The sequence below is a fragment of the Ursus americanus genome, chromosome 4 (assembly GCF_024610735.1).
Source record: "Ursus americanus isolate L20-20 chromosome 4, mUrsAme1.1.p, whole genome shotgun sequence".
In the NCBI taxonomy this organism is placed as follows: domain Eukaryota; kingdom Metazoa; phylum Chordata; class Mammalia; order Carnivora; family Ursidae; genus Ursus; species Ursus americanus.
The window spans coordinates 42382807-42403697 of NC_142130.1; the positions used below are offsets into that span (position 1 = coordinate 42382807).

The 20891-nt window shown below is 37.3% G+C and overlaps 1 protein-coding gene across 39 annotated transcripts in view; it reads left to right on the forward strand.

Moving 5' to 3' along the window:
- The window catches only part of ZBTB20 (zinc finger and BTB domain containing 20), a 771855-nt gene that overhangs the window by 573177 nt on the left and 177787 nt on the right, over positions 1 to 20891 (forward strand). For all 39 annotated transcript variants that reach the window (XM_087861260.1, XM_087861259.1, XM_087861245.1 and 36 more), the window contains one exon: positions 20124 to 20163. The gene's annotated coding sequence lies outside the window, so the exon portion shown is untranslated. The remainder of the gene's footprint in view (positions 1 to 20123; positions 20164 to 20891) is intronic.

Below are 20891 nucleotides of genomic sequence, written 5' to 3' on the forward strand. Positions count from 1 at the left end.
TGGTAGATTAATTGCTTATTACTGCATCAAAAATGCAGGAACACCATCAAGTCCTTATTCATTCATTCAACAAATATATTTTGATGCCATGCATCCTAACATCTAGAAGAGTGTCTAACACATAGTAGGCATTCAGTATTTGATAAGTGAATGAGGTAATGAATATTCACATATACTCAAAGATGGTTCATTTACTAAGTGTGTCCATTTACTAGGGCTGCTATGACAAAGTGCCATAAACTGGTGGCTTAAACAACAGAAAAATTATGTCTCACAGTTCTAGAGCTAGACACCCAAGATCAAAGTATCCACAGGGTTGGTTCCTTCTGAGGGCTCTAAGAAGAATCTGCCCATGCCTCTCTCCTAACTTCTTGTGGTTTGCTGGCAATCTTGATATTTTTTGGCTTATAGAAGCAGCACCCTGATCTCTCCCTTCACCTTCACATAGTGTTCTCCCTATGTTCATGTTCAAGTCCAAATTTCCCTTTTTATAAGGACCCCACATATTTGATTAGGGGCCCACCCCACGCCAGTATTACTCGATCTTAACTTTATTAGTCACATGTGCAATGACCTTATTCCCAATATAATCATGTTCTGTGGTACTAGGACTAGAACTTCAATATATGAATTTGGGGAGGACACAATTCAACCCAGTAACACTAAAATAACAAATCTTCGGATAGTATTATTTTGATGATTAATTTCTATTTTGAAAACATCAGCTTATCAAAATAACATCTAGTTTCATGAGTCTGTATGGAAATTGGTATAATGATATTAATAGCATCTACTATATTACACAAAAACTTGTATGTTTATCATATAAAGAGGGAACATGAAGAAAGTCCAAGAGGCATGAATGTTCATAGCACATTTTGTTGAATAATGTGTGACCAACAATCAGTTTTATGGGGAAGACTGCTAAAGATTCTGAAGGAAACTGTATATGAATCAAAGGCATTTGGTCTTTATTTTACAGACATCAAGGAACCAGCACAGAATTCAAAACTTATTGAACTATGGAAGGGTATAAAAAGGGTGAATCATTTGTAAATTATTCATCAAGGAACCTGACTTTAAAAAGAAAGAAGTAAAATGATGAAGTTGAAGAATGGATCTTGGGAACTAGCAGTTCAGAGGTTTTTGGTGACCTTGGCAGTTTAATTAGAAACAGCTAGAGAAACCAGATTTTAATGCATTGATGAATAAATCTGGGGTTTATTTATTTATTTATTTATTTATTTATTTATTTATTTATTAAAGATTTTATTTATTTATCTGACAGAGAGAGAGAGACAGCCAGCAAGAGAGGGAACACAAGCAGGGGGAGTGAGAGAGGAAGAAGCAGGCTCCCAGGGGAGCAGGGAGCCCGATGTGGGGCTTGATCCCAGGACCCTGGGATCATGCCCTGGGCCGAAGGCAGACGCTTAGTGACTGAGCCACCCAGGCGCCCCTAAATCTGGGTTTTAGGAAGCTTGAAGAAGGTACAAAGGAGGGAAAGATCAGGTCCACGGAAGACGGTTTGTTATTCATTAATTTGTTATGGTTGCTATTGTTTGTTTTAAATGAGGTCATGTTGGCAGGCACTAAAAAAAAAAAAAAAAGTAAAGACAGAAGAAAGGAGTAATTGATATAATAAGACCCTGGAGCAGATCATCATCAGTACTAGAGAGAAAGGTCTCTGAGATGTGATGGGTGGGTCTGACAGAGGTGAAGGGAGGAGATGCTATTTGATGATCTCTGTTTCTCTGTGAAGAGAGAGACAGGTTAGTTGAGAATGAATAGTAGAAGGTAAGTTAGAAGGAGTTAGAGTGATAAATGGAAGATGGGGGATAAAAAAGGAAAATGACTGGGAACAATAAAAGAACTGTAAAGTAGTTCTGAAACACCAGCTAGAAACCAGGATTCTGGAGAGGCCCCACGCTGTACAGTTCGGGAAGTCCAGCATTGTTCAGCAGCCGGGGAGCTGAGGACAACACGCATGAGTGCGTTCATCTGGGCTCAAGAACTAGCTAGGTACACTTGAGAACCGTAGATGAGGGAATTAATGAAGCTAGTAGATGTCTTTAAAGTTTACAACCTTGGGGTCCTGGATGGTAGAGAAGAAGTTGGAGATTGATAGTCTGGGGGAAAAGAAGAGGGAGAAAGTGAAAGTCAGAAAGATTTTGGTAAGAAGGTAGAGTACTTTTTTCTGGAGCCATGTATATCCCAATAAGGAAGCCTGTCCCTACCACACATGTCTCTTGACACCGATCTGAAAGAAATCACAGAAAGTAGACTGAACACTTTGGAGGGCATAGACTAGACCCAGAAAAGGCCTGCAGGTTAGGATTTCATTCCCAACTCTGCCGAATAACTTAATTTCATGTAACTTAATGACTTTGCCATCATTACTACCATTGTTGCAGTTTGCAGATCCTTAGGAAAAGGGTGTTACTTGTGTATATAAAAGTAGAATAAATGGGTCAATGGTGATAATTGACAAGAGGCAAATATGTTTAACTTTTTGCCTCAGATTCCAAAAGTGTACTGATATTTCCCTCAAAGCACACTTGTTTATTTCTCTCATTCTAAGATTCTCTGTTTATTCTGTTAGTAGGTCTCCAGAGCTGGCACTCACTCCTTTGGCACTCACTTCTCCCTTTTTGTGTCTCTTTTTCCTTGTTTCTTCCTGCCTTTACACATTGAATGTGGTGGTTTGTCTCAACAGCATTCTCCCCACCCAGTGACCAAATAAAGTATTCTCATAAGCTTTGGATTGTATTTTTTTTTTCCAAGAAGACAGGGCTAAAAAGTTGGTGCTTGGTTAGAGAATACTCTTAGGTACCTCCCAGATGACACTGTACAGCTAAACCCTCATGCCATATGCATTCAGATGACTTAGGTATCTCTCTATGGTATTCCAAAGGAGAGCCCTGTTCCTGTGGACTTAGTCTCTATATGTCAGACTGGCAAAGTAGCCAACCATGTTATTCACTGTGAGATACCATGCTCTAGTTATCCTCTACTTGCTTGAGTGACTGTCATGAACATAATACACTGGGTTTAGTAGTTTCCGAAACCCTGTGAGAATTTTTAAGCTCCTTCTCTTGATATTGTCTATCTATAAGTTCAAAAAATAACTTTGGGGGAATTTCAATAAATAACCCCAAAGAAGTTCCTTTTTTCCTTACAAATATAAATCCCTATAAAATTCCATTTTTTCCCCTACTCATGACTCTATTAAAGCTCTTTCCAGCACTGCTAAAAACCAGCTGGTCTAGAGATTAATATGACCAGACATACCATGAATTTTTTAAATCTCAAAAGTCCCAGCTTCTAGTTCTTGGTCAATCAAATATAGGTTATATTTGCTTGTATATATAATGTATATTGTCACAAGTCTTTTCTAAATTCTTTTTTGGTTTTACTGTCTCTAAAATTGTCCCTACGTGTTTCTCTGTTATAAAGAGGTAAAGGAAAGAACTTGAAGAATGGAGGGGAGAGAGTATGTAGTGATGGAAAGAGAAAGCACACTAGGGAAGAAGGAAAACCAATGAAGAGATGGAACACTATTGATTTCCCTTTTCCCTAATCCCCTAATAGTGCTTTTATGTTTGGTTTTGATATTCCTCTTGCCTGATGCCCCAAATGACCTCCTCCTAGCCATTTGTTCTGCAAAAATGATCTTTTCACTGCCAGCAAATATCTCCTACCTACCCAATAGGTCGAATCTCCTGCTCTAGCAGCTTAACATTCTTTCCAGCCCCTCCAGCCCCTTACCTGCTGACTTTGGGGACTTGGACCCATTGTCATTAGTTCCTCCCTCCCCCTATCCTGTCCTGGCATGGAGAGTGTTAATGGCTGATGTAAATCTGAAAAGAACTCGACAATAATTTGGTTTTACTTTATTAACATTCAAAATATAAACAGGTAAACTACAAGTTGAATTCATTAATTCTTCCTCTACTATTTAGAAAGATGAAAACTGCATTTTTAAAGAAGGGATTGATTGGTGTCATGTACGCATTTGTTCACTTCTGTTTATGCAAGATAATGAGTATTAACATGGAGGTAAAACAATGGTATGTATAATTCCATCAGCACTGTTTATAATAAAAAGGAAATATCTGAAAAGAAGAGGGGAGAGAACACTTGCTGCACTGTACATATATTAAATTCTTCCAATTTTGTTTAAAAGGCGTATGAGGAAGAAAAATTTTAATAAGTTGAGGAGGAGTTAGTGTTCTTTATATCATGTTCACTGACACTGACCTAAGATTGCTAAGTTTAGAAAAGACTAAAATATGATGGAGGGATGCCTCCTTATAAGGAGCATAGAGACCAGAGACATGTGTTCCATTAAATCCTCTCTGAGATTGAGATTACTTGAATAAGACTAGGATCCTCTTTTGGGTGCTGAAATGTCCTACCCTGGAGAGTCGTGAGTGCTGTGTCTGGCAGACCTGACTCGTAATTTGCCTGTAACTCAAGATATGCTTCCTAGGGGCTGAGGCCCCATTAATTGTTCCAAAAAAGAAAAAAAAATGTTTCAAATAAGTTTGTAAGGACCAATTTCTAACACTTAAATAGTTCTAGGCAGATTTTTATAATGTTTTCTCAGCTGTTTGAGAAAGAAAATGTACTTGGTGGTGGGGAAGGGGTTTCTTTCTTAAGTAGGAATTAGCAGAGTTGATAATATAGACCATAAAGAGGTCATTCATGAGGCCTTCGTGGATATCACAGAGCAATTGGAAAAAATGAATAAGGAACAAGAAGAGAGGTTGTTATGTTTATGATAAATTACCTAAGTGGGCTGATAACCTGTCAGTGATAATGGAGGCATAACTTTCTAAAACATACGTTAGAATGAAAGGTCCTTGAGAGCAGGTGTAGAGTCCAGTTAGCAGAGTGATTAATAATAGACTCTGAAAAAACATTTGTTAAATTAATGAATTAATACATGACTCCATCTGGGCAGTTCTTTGCGTAGTCTCTCTTATCCAACCAATTCTCAAGAAAAGTTCAAAAACTTTGTTAGGTTCTCCAGTGAGATAGTTGAATTTTAACAAGGGAATAAAGTCACTAATTTTTATTGATTTATTCATTTTAATCCCATTCACATTCCTGTTCTTGTTCACCCACCTAGGTAACCACATTCTATTGGTAGTTGGACCAATTTTGCATGAAAAGTAATGGGAAATGAATTCAGAAAGGTAGTGAGGGGTTGGGCTTCATAGGCCATGGTAAGGGCTTCAGAATCCCAAGCTATCAGTGAGGCTGGAAAAGTCTGATGGGAGTCTCTGAAATCACAACAACCCAATTGTAGGATTACCAGATGAAGCAGTTTCAGCCAAAGTCTGGAGCCACACATGTAAGAGCTTGATTTAGGCTACATGTCAAATATAAAATTTCTGACCACTGTAGATAAAATAAAACAAGCTGTGCCTCATTGGACCCCCTTCTTTGCCTACTGAATCAGTTTAACCCACCTAACACTCCCGGTTGACAGCCATACCTACGAAAAGCTTAGGGAGTGATAGGGAATGTGTTTTAGAACTTTCATAAGGTCTTTGGTTCCAAAGCACAGTTTTTAAGACACTTCAAACAAGAATTTTAAATATTAGATAGGTTTCCCCTTGTACTGACTGTCTGCTGTGCTAAGAACTATGGAATTCTTGGGCATTTACTAGTGTGTGCATAAATCACTTTGCAGAGGAAAGAGAGGTTGAAAGTTCACACAAGACGTGCATGCTCTATGACCAAGTCATATCAGAATGAGCCAATTTGGCACACGTGCTTTTGAGAATGTGAAAGAGCTGATAGTTTGCCTAAGATGGGTCGTTCAGGGGAGGTCATTTTCTTGTCCATTTATGTATAAATCTTTAAAATTCTGAAGCCATAGACTAGTATAAGTGAAGGAAATACCCCAGAATTTTTCTTATCATGTAGCAGAGATGACAGACTTAAAATCCGATGGCTCTTTCGATAGCTTCTAAAAGAACTGGGACTTGTCTGGCTCCATTTGTCTGCCCAAGAAGTATTTCCGAGATTTATCCATGAGGGTCTCTAGCAGAACCTTACATTTACTGTCTAAATTAATGATACTCCTATCTTTTGCCATGACAAAAACTCTACGCTATATACATTATGTTAAAGACTTTTTTTTATTTTAGCATGTGGACATATTCTGTAAAAGCGTTTTCAGTTTCATCACATTGACAAGCTGATTCCATTAAATCACCCACCACCATCATGTTCACTTTTTTCTTTTTTGAAAAGTTAGAAAACAGTGATCATATTGGAGTTTTCAAGGCATTCACTTAGGCAAAAATAAATCTGGAAAAACCTGAGCCTATTCCTTGAAGTGAAAAAAAAAAAAAGATGGTTGTATCATTCTTCTCATTGGCCCTTTTCTTGAAGCTGTTAAAGACAAGGAGGGAGGCTGGATCTTTTTTATCTTTTCTAGTAAAATGAGATGTTAAAAAAAATTGTGGCTATAGATCAAACTTCTCTACCTCAGTATTTACTATATATTATTTGTTATTTAAAATAGAAACCTCAGTACATTGAATGAGTAACATGAAAGTGTTTAATTCAAGCATTTTTGAGCATTTCTGCACCCTCTGATAAAATGTTATTTGGTAGTACTTTTGGGTTACACTGCCGTTTTGAATTACAGCAGATATATCCTAGCTCTCCCATTACTGTGCTTTCCTCACTGAGAAGAAAATAAAAATCATCTGATCATGCTACTGCTGGGTCATTTAAAGCATTGAGTGGATGTGTGAAATGAGGGGAAAAAACCACTCAGTATGGGGTTAATTAGCTCTGTGGAGTTGTGGGTGGGTCACTTCCTCAGGACCAAATCATGCAGGAGGAACCATGCACGTGCAGACTTGTAAAATTAAAAGAAAGCTATGAACCCTCAGACTCTGGGGGCACAAATTGATTGCTTTTGGAGACACGAAAGAAACCCTTTTGCACAACGAGTATTTAAGGCTTCACTGGTCAAAAAAGAATGGACTTCCCTCAAAGTGTCTGGTGTAGGCCACTGTTGGGCACTGCAAATGAAGCTGCAGTTGAGAAAATCTTGGCAAATCTGTACTTTTTGCAATTGACCTCTGCTGGACTCTTTAAAATCATATTATCTTGCTCGCTTTCTTTGATATGCCTTATTTTCTGGGTCTCATCTTGGAAACAACATACTTTCTTCCTGAAAGTATGCGAATCCTTTCTGTTTTCCTGATTGTATTTCACAGACTGCCACAGGTTCCCTGGCTACTGAGATCAGCTCCACCATGGCCTAGAGGATCCCTACTAGCTTATTTACAGTCTTAAGTCCTTCCTGAAGTAGGAGGTGAAAGAGCAGGCAGGAAACATCCTCGGTGCCTAGATCGTTAGTAGGTAAATCTGAGAATTTAGGTATTTATAAGGAAATTTCACAGGCAGGGTTTTCTAGGGAAGAGAGAGATTGTAAAAAAGACTCCTTGAGCCTATGCTAACCAAGGGCCGGAAGCCAGTGGAGATTACTGTGAGGAGATCACTGCTGAAGAATATGCTAGTGAAGTGTCAGTGCAAAACAGTCCTGTTTTCTTCTGCTTCTGCCTAAACCACTCTAACATCAGTAGGAACAACCATTCATGGAGTGTATGGACAGAAAAATCCCCAAATATGTATTATAACTTTTGAGAGAAAAATAAATATATGTGGTTCGTGCACACATATGTATATATCTTTACTTGCATTTAAAGTATAAGCAACATTTGCTTCTTGAGTTGGAGAAGCAGTAAAATTGAAAAATTTGAAAAGTCTAAAGCAGAATCCACCACGACCACCACCACCACCACCACCACATACAAACATAATTGCCATACTTCCTCCATGGCCTGTGGAAAAACCTGAATCTAGATCTTGTAAAGACAGTTAAGAAAATGCAGATTCCCTGGAGAGGAAGTATTGAATTAAATAAATAGATTTTTCAGATAACCGAGAGCAAGTTGGACTTCTGGAAGACAGCTGACTGAGAGTGTCCCCACAGAGGCAGTCCCAGTCACATTTATTTCTTTTTCTTCAACTGCCTGATATGATAGGCATGTAGAGGTGAAAATATGGATGTGGAAATAAGAAGAGATGGAGGGAGACAGGCCATGAGTAAATTCTATGAATTCTTTTTCTTTTATTGAGGTTTAATTGACATACATTATATTAGAATAATATATTGGTTTCAGGTATACAACATGGTGATTCAATGTTTGTATATTTATATATATTGCAAAATGATCACCACAAGTTTAGTTAACACCTGTCACCATGTGTAGTTACAAATTTTTTTTTGTTGTGATAAGAACTTTTAAGATTTACTCTCTTAGCAACTTCCAAATATTCAGTAGAGTATGATTAACTATAGTTACCATGCTATTCATTATATCCCTATCACTTATTTATTGTATAAATGGAACAGTGTACCTTTTGACTACCTGCACCCATTTTGCCCTCTGGCAACCACCAATCTGTTCTTTGTATTTATGAGCTTGATTTTTGTTTTGTTTTTGTTTTTTGTTTTTTGAATACCACATGTAAGTGAGATCATACGGTATTTGTCCTTTTCTTATTTGTTTTATTTCACTTAGCATAAAGCCCTCAAGGTTCATCTATGTTGTCACAAATGTCAATTTTTGAGATGACTGAATAATATTCCATTGTGAAAATATACCACATCTTCTTTATTCATTCATCCACTGATGGACACTCAGGTTGTTTTCATATCTTGGCTGTTGTAAAAAAATACTGCATTGAACTTGGGCATACATATATATTTTTGAGTTAGTATTTTCATTTTCTTCAGATAAATACCCAGAAGTAGAATTGCTGATCATATAGTAGTCCTATTTTTAATTTTTTGAGGAAACTTCATGCTAGTTTCCATAATGACTATTCTAATTTGCATTCCCACCAACAGTGCACAATGGTTCCCTTTTCCCCACATCTATGCCAACACTTATTTCTTATCATTTTGATAAATTACCATTCTAACAGATGTGAGGTGATATTTAATTGTGGTTTTGATTTGCATTTTCTTGATGATTAGTGACATTGAGCATCTTTTCTTTGTATCCTATTGGCCATCTGCATGTCTTCTTTAGAAAAAAATGTCTATTCGGGGAGCCTGGGTGGCTCAGTTGGTTAAGTGTCTGACTCTTGGTTTCAGCTCAGGTCATGATCTCAGAGTCATGAGATTGAGCCCCGTGTTGGGTCCTGCGCTCAGCATGAAGTCCCCTTGAGATTCTTTCAGTCCCCCTCCGCCCCTCCCCCTCACGCCTACACCTGTGCACACACACTCTCTCCTCCTCTCTCTCAAATAAATAATATCTTTTAAAAAAGAGAAAAAGATAAATGTCTGTTCAAATCCTCTGCCCATTTTTTAAATCAGATTTCTTTACTATTAAATTATATTAGTTCTTTATATATTTTGGATATCAACCCCTTATCAGATCGGATATATAATTGGCAAATATTTTCTGCCATTCAGTAAGTTGCCTTTTCATTTTCTTGATGGTTTTCTTTGCTGTGCAGAGTATTTTTAGTTTGACATAGTCCCACTTGTTTATTTTAGCTTCTGTTGCCTTTGCTTTTGGTATCAAATTCAAAACGTCATCGCCAAGACCAATGTCAAGGAGCTTACCACCTATGTTTTCTTCTAAATTCAAGTCTTTAGTCTATTTTGAATTAATTTTTGTATATGGTATAAGATAGTAGTCTAGCTTCATTCTGTTGTGTGTGGCTATCCAGTTGCCCAACACCATCTATTGAAGTGACTGTCCTTTCCCCATTGCGTATTCTTGGCTCCTTTGTCATAAATTAATTGACCATATGTGGGTGAGTTTATTTCTGGGCTCTCTATTCTGTTCTGTTAATCTATTTGTCTCTTTTAATGCCAATACCATACTGTTTTGATTATTATAGCTTTGTAATAGAGTTTGAAATCAAGGACCTTGATGCCTCTGACTTTGTTCTTCTTTCTCCAGATTTCTTTGGTTGTTGGGAGTCTTCGTATTTCCATACAAATTTCAGAAGTCTTTCTTCTATTTCTGTGAAAAATTCCATTGCAGATTTTATGAGATTGCATTGAATCTGTAGATTGCTTTGGGTAGTATGGACATTTTAACGATATTAATTATTATAATCCACAAGCACAGAATATCTTACCATTATTTGTGTCTTCAATTTCTTTCATCAATATCTTATAGTTTTCAGTGTACAGGTCTTTCACTTTCTTGGTTAAATTTATTCCTGGGTGTTTTATTCTTTTTAATGCAACTATAAATGGGATTGTTTCCTTACTTTCTCTGATAGTTTGTTTTTAGTGTATAGAAATGCAACTGATTTCTGTGTACTGATTTTATATCCTGCAACTTTACTGAATTCACTATTAGTTCTAATAGTTTTTTTGTTTTGTTTTCTAGTGGAGTCTTTAGGATTTTCTATGTATGGTATCATGTCATCTGCAAATAGTGACAGTTTTACTTCTTCTTCTCCAATATAGTTGCTTTTTATTTCTTTTTCTTGACTGATTGCTCTGGCTAGAATTTCCAATACTATGTTGAATAAAAGTGTCACATCCTTGTTTTGTTCCTCATTCTAGAAGAAAAGCTTTCAGCTGCATCTATTGAGATGATCATACAATTTTTATCCTTTATTTTGTTAATATGGTGTATCACACTGATTGATTTGCAGATATTGAACCATCCTTGCATCCCTGAAATAAATCCTACCTGGTTATGGTGAATGAACCTTTTAATATATTGTTGAATTAGGTTTGCTAACATTTTGTTGAGGAATTTTTAGTCTATGTTCATCAGGTATATTGGCCTGTAATTTTCTTTTCTTGTGGTATCTTTGTCTGGTTTTGATATCAGGGTAATGTTGGCCTCATAAAATGAGTTTTGAAATGTTCCCTCCTTTTCTATTTTTTGAAAGAGTTTGAGAAGAACCAGTATTAATTTTTCTTTGAATGTTTGGTAGAATTCACCAGTGATACTGTTTGGTTGTGGACTTTTGTTTGTAGGGAGTTTTTAAATTACTGATTTAATCTCCTTACTAGTAATTGGTCTGTTTGGATTTTCTATTTCTTCATGATTCAGGTTGTATATTTCCAGAAATTTATCCATTTTTTCTAGGTTGTCCAACTTGTTGGCATATAAGTGTTCATAGTAGCCACCTAGGTCCTTTGTATTTCTGTGGTATCAGTTTTACTGTCTCCTCTTTCCTTTCTGATTTTATTTGAGCCCTCTCTCTTTTTTCTTAGTGAATCTAAGTAAAGATTGTCAACTTTGTTTATCTTTTCAAAGAACCGGCTCTTGGTTGTATTGATCTTTTCTATGTTTTCTTTTTGTCTCTATTTCATTTATTTCTGTTTTGATCTTTGCTATTTCCTTTCTTCTACTAACTTGAGGCTCTGTTTGTTCTTTTTCTAGTCCCTTAAAGTTAGGTCATTTATTTGAGATTTTTCTTGTTTGAGATTTTTCTTATTTCTTGAGGTAGGCATTTATCACTGTGAACTTTTCTAACAGAACTGCTTTTGCTGTGTCCATAAGTTTTGGTGTACGTTTTATGAATTCTAACAACTGATGTTAATGCTTATTGTACTGTAACTTTTCAAAATTCAAGTTGATGGTTAGCTTGACACCTTGGCTGTTCAGTTCATTCCTGTCATTTAAAACAGCATAAGCAACGACTACATGAAGCAACCATTAGCCTAGTTAGGTTGTCAAAGTCAGCTTAATGCTTTTTTTTTTTTTTTTTTTTTTTTTTGTAGTGATACTGAACAACAACAACAACAAAAATGTTTCTTTTGAAACATTTTTTGAAACATTTTTGAAACATTTCTTTTGAAAGGTCTTAGGCCTCTATTCTTCCAAGTTCTGATCACAGCATAACTAACCTCATAAAAAGTCATTAGTGAAGATTAGAACAATATCCTATAATGAGTTAGCTATGAAGAAATTGGCATAGTTTATCTCTTCGATTCATGTTGTTATGAAAATAATGTGTTGCAAAATAAAACTATATTTCTTTCTCCCAATCTTTTTTTTTTTAACCAGATTATTACAAGTTACATTGGGACTGATTTTTTTCCTAACAAAGGTTGAATAACACTCAAAGGCTTTAGTAGCCAAAGTCCATCTTTAGAAATAGCTTTCTTCTATAATGTACTGCCAATTTCTTATGTGTGTGTATTTTGACCTTCCTGATGTCTCTGCTATGGGCTGCCTGTTGATTGGTACATGTTAGTGCTTTGCTTATAAGAGTTGGGCAATAGTTCAGTGATCCAGTCCAAATGTGGGCCATAGATAGAATAGGCTCATCTTCTATTTAAGAAATGTAGCAAACTGCTTTAAATGAAGTTGGTTCAGACAAGGTCATTGGAACTCTTCATCTAACCCTGTGTGCTGTATGTAATGGACACTACTGCTGAGCTCCAAAACTGCAAGGTAAATAGACAAGAAAGCCAGTAACTTGCCATCCCTGTGAGAGCTTTCTCTAAGTCTGTTATTAGATTTACATTCTTAATCATATGGGGCCCATGTTGGTCATTTAAAAGGGCTTGTTCACTGGTTCTCCTGATGTCTTTGAAGATTGTCCTGGGAATAATAATAGTGAGTTCTTATATTATTTTTCTGGTCTTTTCTAACTTTCTTTAAATTGGAGATTGGGTTTATATGCATATTCATACCAGGTTTATTAAATATTCAGCTAAATTTCTTAGACATGAAAGAATTAATTGTTAGAATGTTTTACTCTAGCTAATCATATGTTTAAACTACAGTACGTTCAAGTACATTTTTCCTCAATTCTATTTGTGACATATACACTTGGCAAATTGAATTGAGACGTAAACATTATAGATCCGATTTTGAATTTAGTAACTTACAGATTTTTTTTTTTGTATTGCCTAATCCTCTTCAAACTGTAGAATGTATTTTACTCAACTGTGTTGTGATTCTGTACAATTTTTAGGATCAACATGTTATAGGATTTTGTAGTCATAAAGAGCTAATCACGATGAGAGAAGTTATTGAATGCATCTCCTGACTGGAGGCAGAGCTGCATTTATTCCATCCAAAATAGATGAAGATCTTTCCTATTTTTAAATAGCCATGAAGATAGAAATTTCATAACTGCTCTTAGCAATCTATTTGATTATTTACCACTTGCACATTTAGGATGTTCATCTTTAAGTCTTAACTTAAATTCTTCACTGGACAGTTTAATATCGTTATGCCCTAGGACAAAAATGTCGATCATTATCTTCTTTATAACAACTCTTACAGTCAGAAAACCATGAAAATATACCTCAACTTTTTCATTCTGAAGCAAAATTATCTCAGTGTTTTTTTAAACATTTACTTTTATTTTTATAGCTCTTTCTGTATGAGAGTGGCAAAGGGGACTATTTTAAAAAGTTCTGTCATATATGATGCCTCTGAGAAAGACACTGCATATTTTAATTTCTCTGTGCTGATGTGGAAATAGCCACAGCTTTTTCATTATATGCTGATGGACAGAGCGTTTGTGTTCATTTAACCTTGAGGTTGAAACTTGTTCCCAAAAAAGTAACTGACTCATAGCATTGGCTAGACCCAAGAATAAAGAGCATCAGTTTTCCTAATCTTAAAGCTCATCTTGCCCCCACTCCTAAAACGCACTAAAATTAACTTTTCCTTGACCTCTCTCTTGTGCTATTTATTTACTGATTTAACAACTTTTTTCTATCATCTTTGTCTCCTAAAATAGACAGACAGCATTTATTCAACAAATGTTGGAGTGTCATGCTGTGTTTAGGACACTATGCTAGGCTTGGGAGATTCAAGTGTGAACTGTTAGCAAAGACTCAAAGACAAAGATGTCCTAGGCATGTTCAGGGAGGAGCCAATAGCCTGTCACAGAATATAAGGAAGCGGTGCTGGGGGTGGGGAGAGAAGCCCGAAACAAAGAAACAAACAAACAAACAAACAAACAAACACCAAGAGAGGTGGATTGGGGCCAGATTGTGAAAGATCTTGGATTCTCTTAAGCAAATAGTTGATGGTGACAAGGACAAAAGTAACATTTTTCAATCTATACTGTGGAAAGCTCTTTCCAAGTCTTTAAAACACATACTGTGCCCATGCTGTGTTCTTGGTTTAGTATCTAACAGATCATTGGGTATAAGTACCTGCTTAATTTATATCCTTTGGTATAAATTTTATGTCATGATTTTTCCCTTTGAATTAAAAAGAAAAAAACATTTGAGGGAACCATTTGAGTAAAGACAGCCTTCTGTTCACACTGATCTGGATCTTTCTTTCTCCTGCTGTGCCCGTATTTATTCCAAAGCCCTCTGTACCACTAACATGTCACTTTCTGTGTTTACACACTGAGGAATCTCAGGATGAGTTTCCCTTATAACAGACACAACCTTTTTGCTAAATGGCATTAATGGTGGTCTGTGAGCAACATTATGACCAGGTATTTCTAATTGATTGGACCACATGATAACAATGCCAGACCTTTTTAGCATCCCCTAAAGGATATCAGTGTACTATAGTAAAAGGTCCTGGTATACCAATCTGTTTGAAACCCATGAAGCTACAGTTTCAGGAGTTTGGGATATAGAAGGAAAAGTTGTTTGGGATCAGATTGTAGAGAGCTCTTAACTGTCTTCATAACAGAGTTAGATCTAATTCAGGAGCTGTAAGAAATCATCCTGAACGTATTAAACAAATTCAGTCCCTGACACTATCTCCTGCCCTGCCCTGCCACCCGCCCAGCTCTCCAGCTTTTATTTCATTCTTATCTTTCAGGTCCTATACCTGTAAGAATCAGGAAGACTCGGGAGGATTTGTATGGGGTGGGGTGGAGTGTCAAGTTGTCTTAGCAATGTCTCAGACCTAGAAACAGTCCTAGACCTAAATGCTGAACTTTCGCTTTTGAATTCTCTCTTTTTATTGATCATTATTTCATCATCTAAATTTTTTAAGGTAGACATTTTTCAGATTGAACATAGCATATTAAGGAGAGGTAAGGCATCATTGATTTCCTTATCACTCTCCTCAAGGTGGATCCAAAAAAATGGGTGGTCTTGAAAAGCAGACCCTAAGATATGAATGATTTGTGGCATTTATAGCCTTCTTAAGACTGACCAAGAGGAATGAAAATACTTCAAGAGACTTGTCTTCAGGAGACCCCAAAATCTAGCTAGTGGGAGATTGCACATGCTCTGTATGCACATCCGAATAACCCTTCCATCTGACTTTGACTTGTAAACCTTTTGCCAGATCGAAAATAGAGAATTAAAAACCTCTGAATTCAGGGCGCATGAAATGTCATTAAATCTAGCATAAAATTTCTTGAATCTGTCAGATAAAGGAAATCATGTATCCATAGAGAAGATGGAATATCAATTGACAGGAACCTATGAAGCTGGCACTTATTCTGAGAGACATATGAATCTAAAAATCCAATAGTGCCTCAGCTTTTGAAAACACGGAAGCCAGAAAGGTATTAGAAAAATCAATAAGGTAAAAATCTTCATCCTACTATTTGGAATGACTCCCACATAAGAATTAATTAACACAATACTTCTAGAACATTAAAAGGATGTTAAAATGTTATCTCTACCCATAGAAAACAAAGATACAAACCCACCTAACTTCTAGAGAGAGGGTTGAAAAGATTGGAAAGATTAAAGGCACATGTAAGAGGTCATTTCTGCCCTGTTGTCACACCGTTTACCCTCTTCAGATAGAAGGATAGGTGTTGAGCTTCAGTTCATCTGAATTCCTCAGCCCTATCATCAATGCTGTGACACATTCTAATTTTCTGATTCATTTGTGATGAATAAGCTCTCTCTTTTCTATTCACAGTGCTAAAAGTAACCAATTTTTGTGAGTGAGTTATGATTACTTATTTTCCATTTTTGTATTGCGCTATTATTTTCCCTTTGCAAAGTTTCTCTCACTCTCTCCGCCAGTGTGAATCCCATGTACAGAAAAGCCTTTGGACAGTACTGCTGCCTAGGCTTCAGTCAGTGGAGAGGAATGAAAGACTGACAACCCGATTCCGTTTTTAACCCAGCCAGATACCTCAGCTGGCAAGTGGCTCAGCTTCCGCACCATAAAATGGGTATAATAATAGCTTTCCCTTACCACTGTGAAATATTTAGAATACAAATCAAGCCAAACCTGTCTCCTTCCAAAGGAGAAGCTTAAACTAGCCTACAAAATCCTGAATGAGCCCAGATTTCAAGGGGAAACATAAAATGGGAAATACCTAGATGTAGTGTAATTTAGTGGTTAAAAATATGTAGACTTTGGAATGGTACAAACTTATTCAGATCCCAACAGCTGTGGGATTTGGGGTAAGTTTCCTAATTTCTCAAATCTCCCTTGTTCTGTAGTAAATTGGAGTTAACAGTATTTGCTCTTCTAGTCAGGGTGAAATGATCTAGTGCTAATGACGCTTTTCAAACTCTTCTGCATAGGTGATCCTCAGGTTAGAGTGAGTGATCCAGTCAGTCCTCAGGGTGCGGGCCATTGCCGGAAGCAGTCTGCCACACGTGAGACTTTTCAGAGGTCTCAGCGTTCATCCTGCAGATACATGCATATTTTGCATTCCCTTCCTCAACATGTTCTTATTTGTTTCACTGAACCAGAAGTTCCACAAGGACAAGAACAGGGGCTGTTTTATTTCTTCTGTAACATCCAAGAAATAGTTATCAGATAAATAAACGTATGCACAAATAAGAGTTTAAACTACTTAGCCACAAGGACAACTGACTCTCCAAGAAGACAGCCATATCTTTATGATTTATTCCGTGGCCTGGTGCGCTCCTGTTACGTTGCTCCACATCCCTGGGTATGCCCACCTTCAAATTGGAGAAGCATTTACTGAGCAGGATGCCTGCAGCCACAGAAGGTGCTGACTAAATAGCGACTCCTCTCATTTCTCTGCTCACTACTCCTCTACGTCACTGTTCCTAAGCCTCTGTGGACTTTTTTAAAAAAAGAAATTGTAAAGAACTAGGTAAACCAGAGTCTGGGAGGCCTTTAGAGGAGTCTGTGTGTCACTAGCCACACGTGTCCATGTAGAGCTTTATTTCCTATATGTTTTGTTTGCTCCTGGCTCCAGCTTATAGGGACTTGTTCAGCTTCCTGGAGCTGATAAGCAGTGGGATCACACGGGCGTTTTCTCCCCTCTCCCCTAGGCTAAGGGTGGCTAAACTGGAATTCATGAATGACCTTCATGGAGTCTGGAAGATTCTTGAAACTTGGTGTTTTTAAGGAGTTTTTTGGGGGAGGGATTCTCATAGGGATCCGTATCACCTCAAAATGTTGGAAACCATTGCCCTTGAACATTACATAAACTGAAATCAGAATTGACTAATCTTTATTAATAATACATTTAATTAATAACACGTTTAGTTCTTTAGAGGTTGACACTATACAATAATTTCTACTGGGAAATCACAGAACACAATTAGACTTCACCATAAACCACCCCTTTTCCCCCTTCTACTCTTGCTTCCCCTGCCATGTTTTAAGGTCCTGATTCTTTTGGGCTTTACAGTTATATATTCTTTGCTAGGTATTTATGCTTTGAGCCTAGAATGCTTAATGCAAATGTTTTTCATCATATGCAAAACTATCGTAGATAATTCTTTGCATTTCAGATGAAAACAACTTACAGACATATAAGGTGAATATCACTTAGGCGGAAAGAGCACACATATCAATAAAATAACAATTTGAACTGAACAGGAATAAGCCTATGTAGATTAATACATATTCTCAAAATTGCAGATTGTAATTCAATCAAGAAGTAGGGGCCTTTTGACGTTTATGAACATTTATAAATTGTATAAGAACTCTGAGATTAAATTTTTAGCCTTAGTATTACATTTGGGATAGGTATTATTGTTTTTCATTAATATATAAGGACGACAATTATATCCAATAAAATCTTCAATTTAACTTGGCTTTAATTTGTCTTAGACTGTGACATACACACTGTGATTTTTCTCCCCATCTTGGATTCCTGTCATTGACAGCCTGTGTGTCACTTGACATCGGGGAAGGATATTTCTTCTTCATTCCAGACCTTGCGTGTATTAGTCAATCTGGGTACAATTTACATTGATCTCTTTTGATCACATCAAGAATTTAACTTTGACTGATTAACTTTTATGAATAAATGCTCCTTAAAATTTGAAATGGAAAGTTATGTGCTCAGATATAAGAACACAAATGCTAGGTATAGTTTTTAAAAAGCATAATGTCTTATTGAGAGTTATTGGGTTTATAACGTGCAACAGAGAAATGATAAGTGAGCATATTTCATAGATAACCACTAATCACATTTTTCTCTTTCTCCCGAAGTTTGGGGGGAAAAGCAAGCTCAAAAAAGTTAGGAGGGAAAAAAGGAAGGGGGGAGCAGGGAGGGAGGAAGGAAGGAGATTTAAAAAATAGACTGGTGCAGTGGTCTAGGATCCTGGCTTGTAGAAGGGACTAGAACGTAGCAAAACTTAGAACTTTAAAGTCTTTGAAGACTAGTCAATCTTTATATTTCAAGTTTGTGTGTACTTCCAATGAATCATACATAATCTCATTATCTTGCTTAAAGTTTTCATTAAACTCATCAATTTTGTGAAATAACTTGAAAGCTTCCAGCTTCTCTTGCGTTAGCATACATTATGATCCAGGCTGCAGATTTTCATCTTAACTCTTATTGTTCAAGGGGGGGAACACCATCCCTCACACTTACACGTGCCATGAAGAGGAAACTCTTCCTTTGGAGGAACCTCTATGAATGTGCGCTTGTCTAGAAAACTTGTTGAGAAGTGAAATCTCTTTAATCGACGGGTTTGTTTGTGTTTGCTTTAGGCTTATTCTATGCTAAGTTATATAATCAGATCCCTCCACTTGATCTCTTTTAGTAGGATTTGTTTTGCACACTTCTGGAGGCCTCCTATGAAGCAGTTAAAATCATGGTGTCAGAGAGGCAAGAATTCGATCAGCATATATTAATAGTCCTTGATATATTTGAGTGGGGTGTGGGTAGAGAGACATGCTTTGTTCTTTCAGTGTCCCCGTTTGGTTTATTAATCTCTCATGGCTCTTCTGCTACTTCAGTTTTATTTTTCTGTAAGAGAAGCTGTCAAAACAGTGGTGAGCAGGCCAGTGACATCATAGCTCATTTGGCTTGTGAGTTGAGGATTACAAAGGAGAATTACCTGAGTTGAAATACAGGAGAAACTGTTAAGATCAACTCCCCACAAACCTGAGGTTTTCATCGTTAGAGATGTGTTTTGGGAGACAGATGTTTTCCTTTGAAATCATTTTGTCAGAGGGGACACTCCTAGGCTGGAGACAAGGGGCAGAGAAAGCAGTATATGGTCCTCAGTCTGCACCAAGCCAACACGAGGCTGCCTCGCATCAGGTTGTCAGCTGAGGGGCGATGATGCATGTGGGTGTTACGGCTGTCCAGAGGATCTTCTGGGCATTAAACATACTGAATTTACCCTTAGAAGAGCCAAAGTTTATCAGAGTTTTATTCATCTTTGTCAAAATTAGTTAAAATTTGCCCTGTACTACACAGTAGAGCCTTGACCTGTTCTGGTCAATGCTGCCCAGTAGATGTCTATGCAGTGATAGGGGATGTTCTACCTCTAAGGCGGCCACCAGCTGCAGGTGGCTCTTGAGCCCTTGAAATGTGGCTAGTGTGACTAAGGAACTAAACGTTCCTGTTTTTTTATTCAAGTTTAACTAATTTAAATAGATAAGTATAGATAGTGGCTATTGTATTAAAGAGCACAGCTCTAGAAAATACCTATACCATTCGGATCAGAATGACCTTAACAAAGAAAGAGGTTGGCACTCCTTGTGCCTGGAAATACTGTGTTGGTCATATAGCAGGAGTCGCACCTTTGGAAAATTTTATGGGACTGATCTCTTTTTTTTCCCCTCAGGCTACAGGTAATAAAACAGGCCCCTACTGCGCATCCTCAGGAGCAAACAGTTCTGTCTATACCTTAGATTGGTTTTCCTTCTCCCTATAGTATCACTGGGTTTATTTTTAATTCCTTGTTTTTGTTTTTCCAGTTCCGTGACCTTCAGTCTGTGGCCTGACCCTTCTCTTTATGTAAGTAAGAGTGGTTTCTTTACTTTTCAAGAAGGCGTCGTATTTGGGAAATTTGGATCTTTGTTGGCATGTTTTCTCGTTGACTTTGTTGTGGTTTCCAGTACTTCTTCGCTACATCTTAGCTTCCTTTGGGTTTGGAATCAGTGTTGGTGGTGGTGGTAGTCGTTGCCATCCATGAGGGGGCCTGAGAAGAGCGGGGCCTCAGGCACTGGACTCCTATAAAGACCGCCGTTTACTCAGCCGCAGCTGCTGTTTGCGGGAGTCACTGCTCCTCTCCAGTAGAGCTTACGTTCTTCAGCCGGACACCCGCAACAGTCGGGCTTCTGCTCCACAGTCAGTCAATGGGCAATTATTTATTCTTCAGTTACACACCCATCTCTAGGTCCAATAGTTTTTAATTTCAACTTCTGGGTCAGAGCTTTCATTTATGGACAAAATTTCCAATACCCTTTTACTCAAGAAGTACGAGCGTGGACTATAAGGCTTGATCCACTTAGGATAAAATTTTGTCTGTCATCGCAAGTCCAGAAAAAAAAAAAAAGAGGGAGAAAGAGAGAAATCCGGGATTATGTGTGCCAAGAGGTTTATAGAAGGTACCGTCCTTTTTTAGAAAAGATGGGAAGTCATGTGAAAAGGGAGAATAAAAAGAGAGGGAAAACTTGATTTTAGATGAAAAGAGAGAATATTTGTTGTTTAAAGCCCAAACCAGGCTGCACGGAACGGGTTGG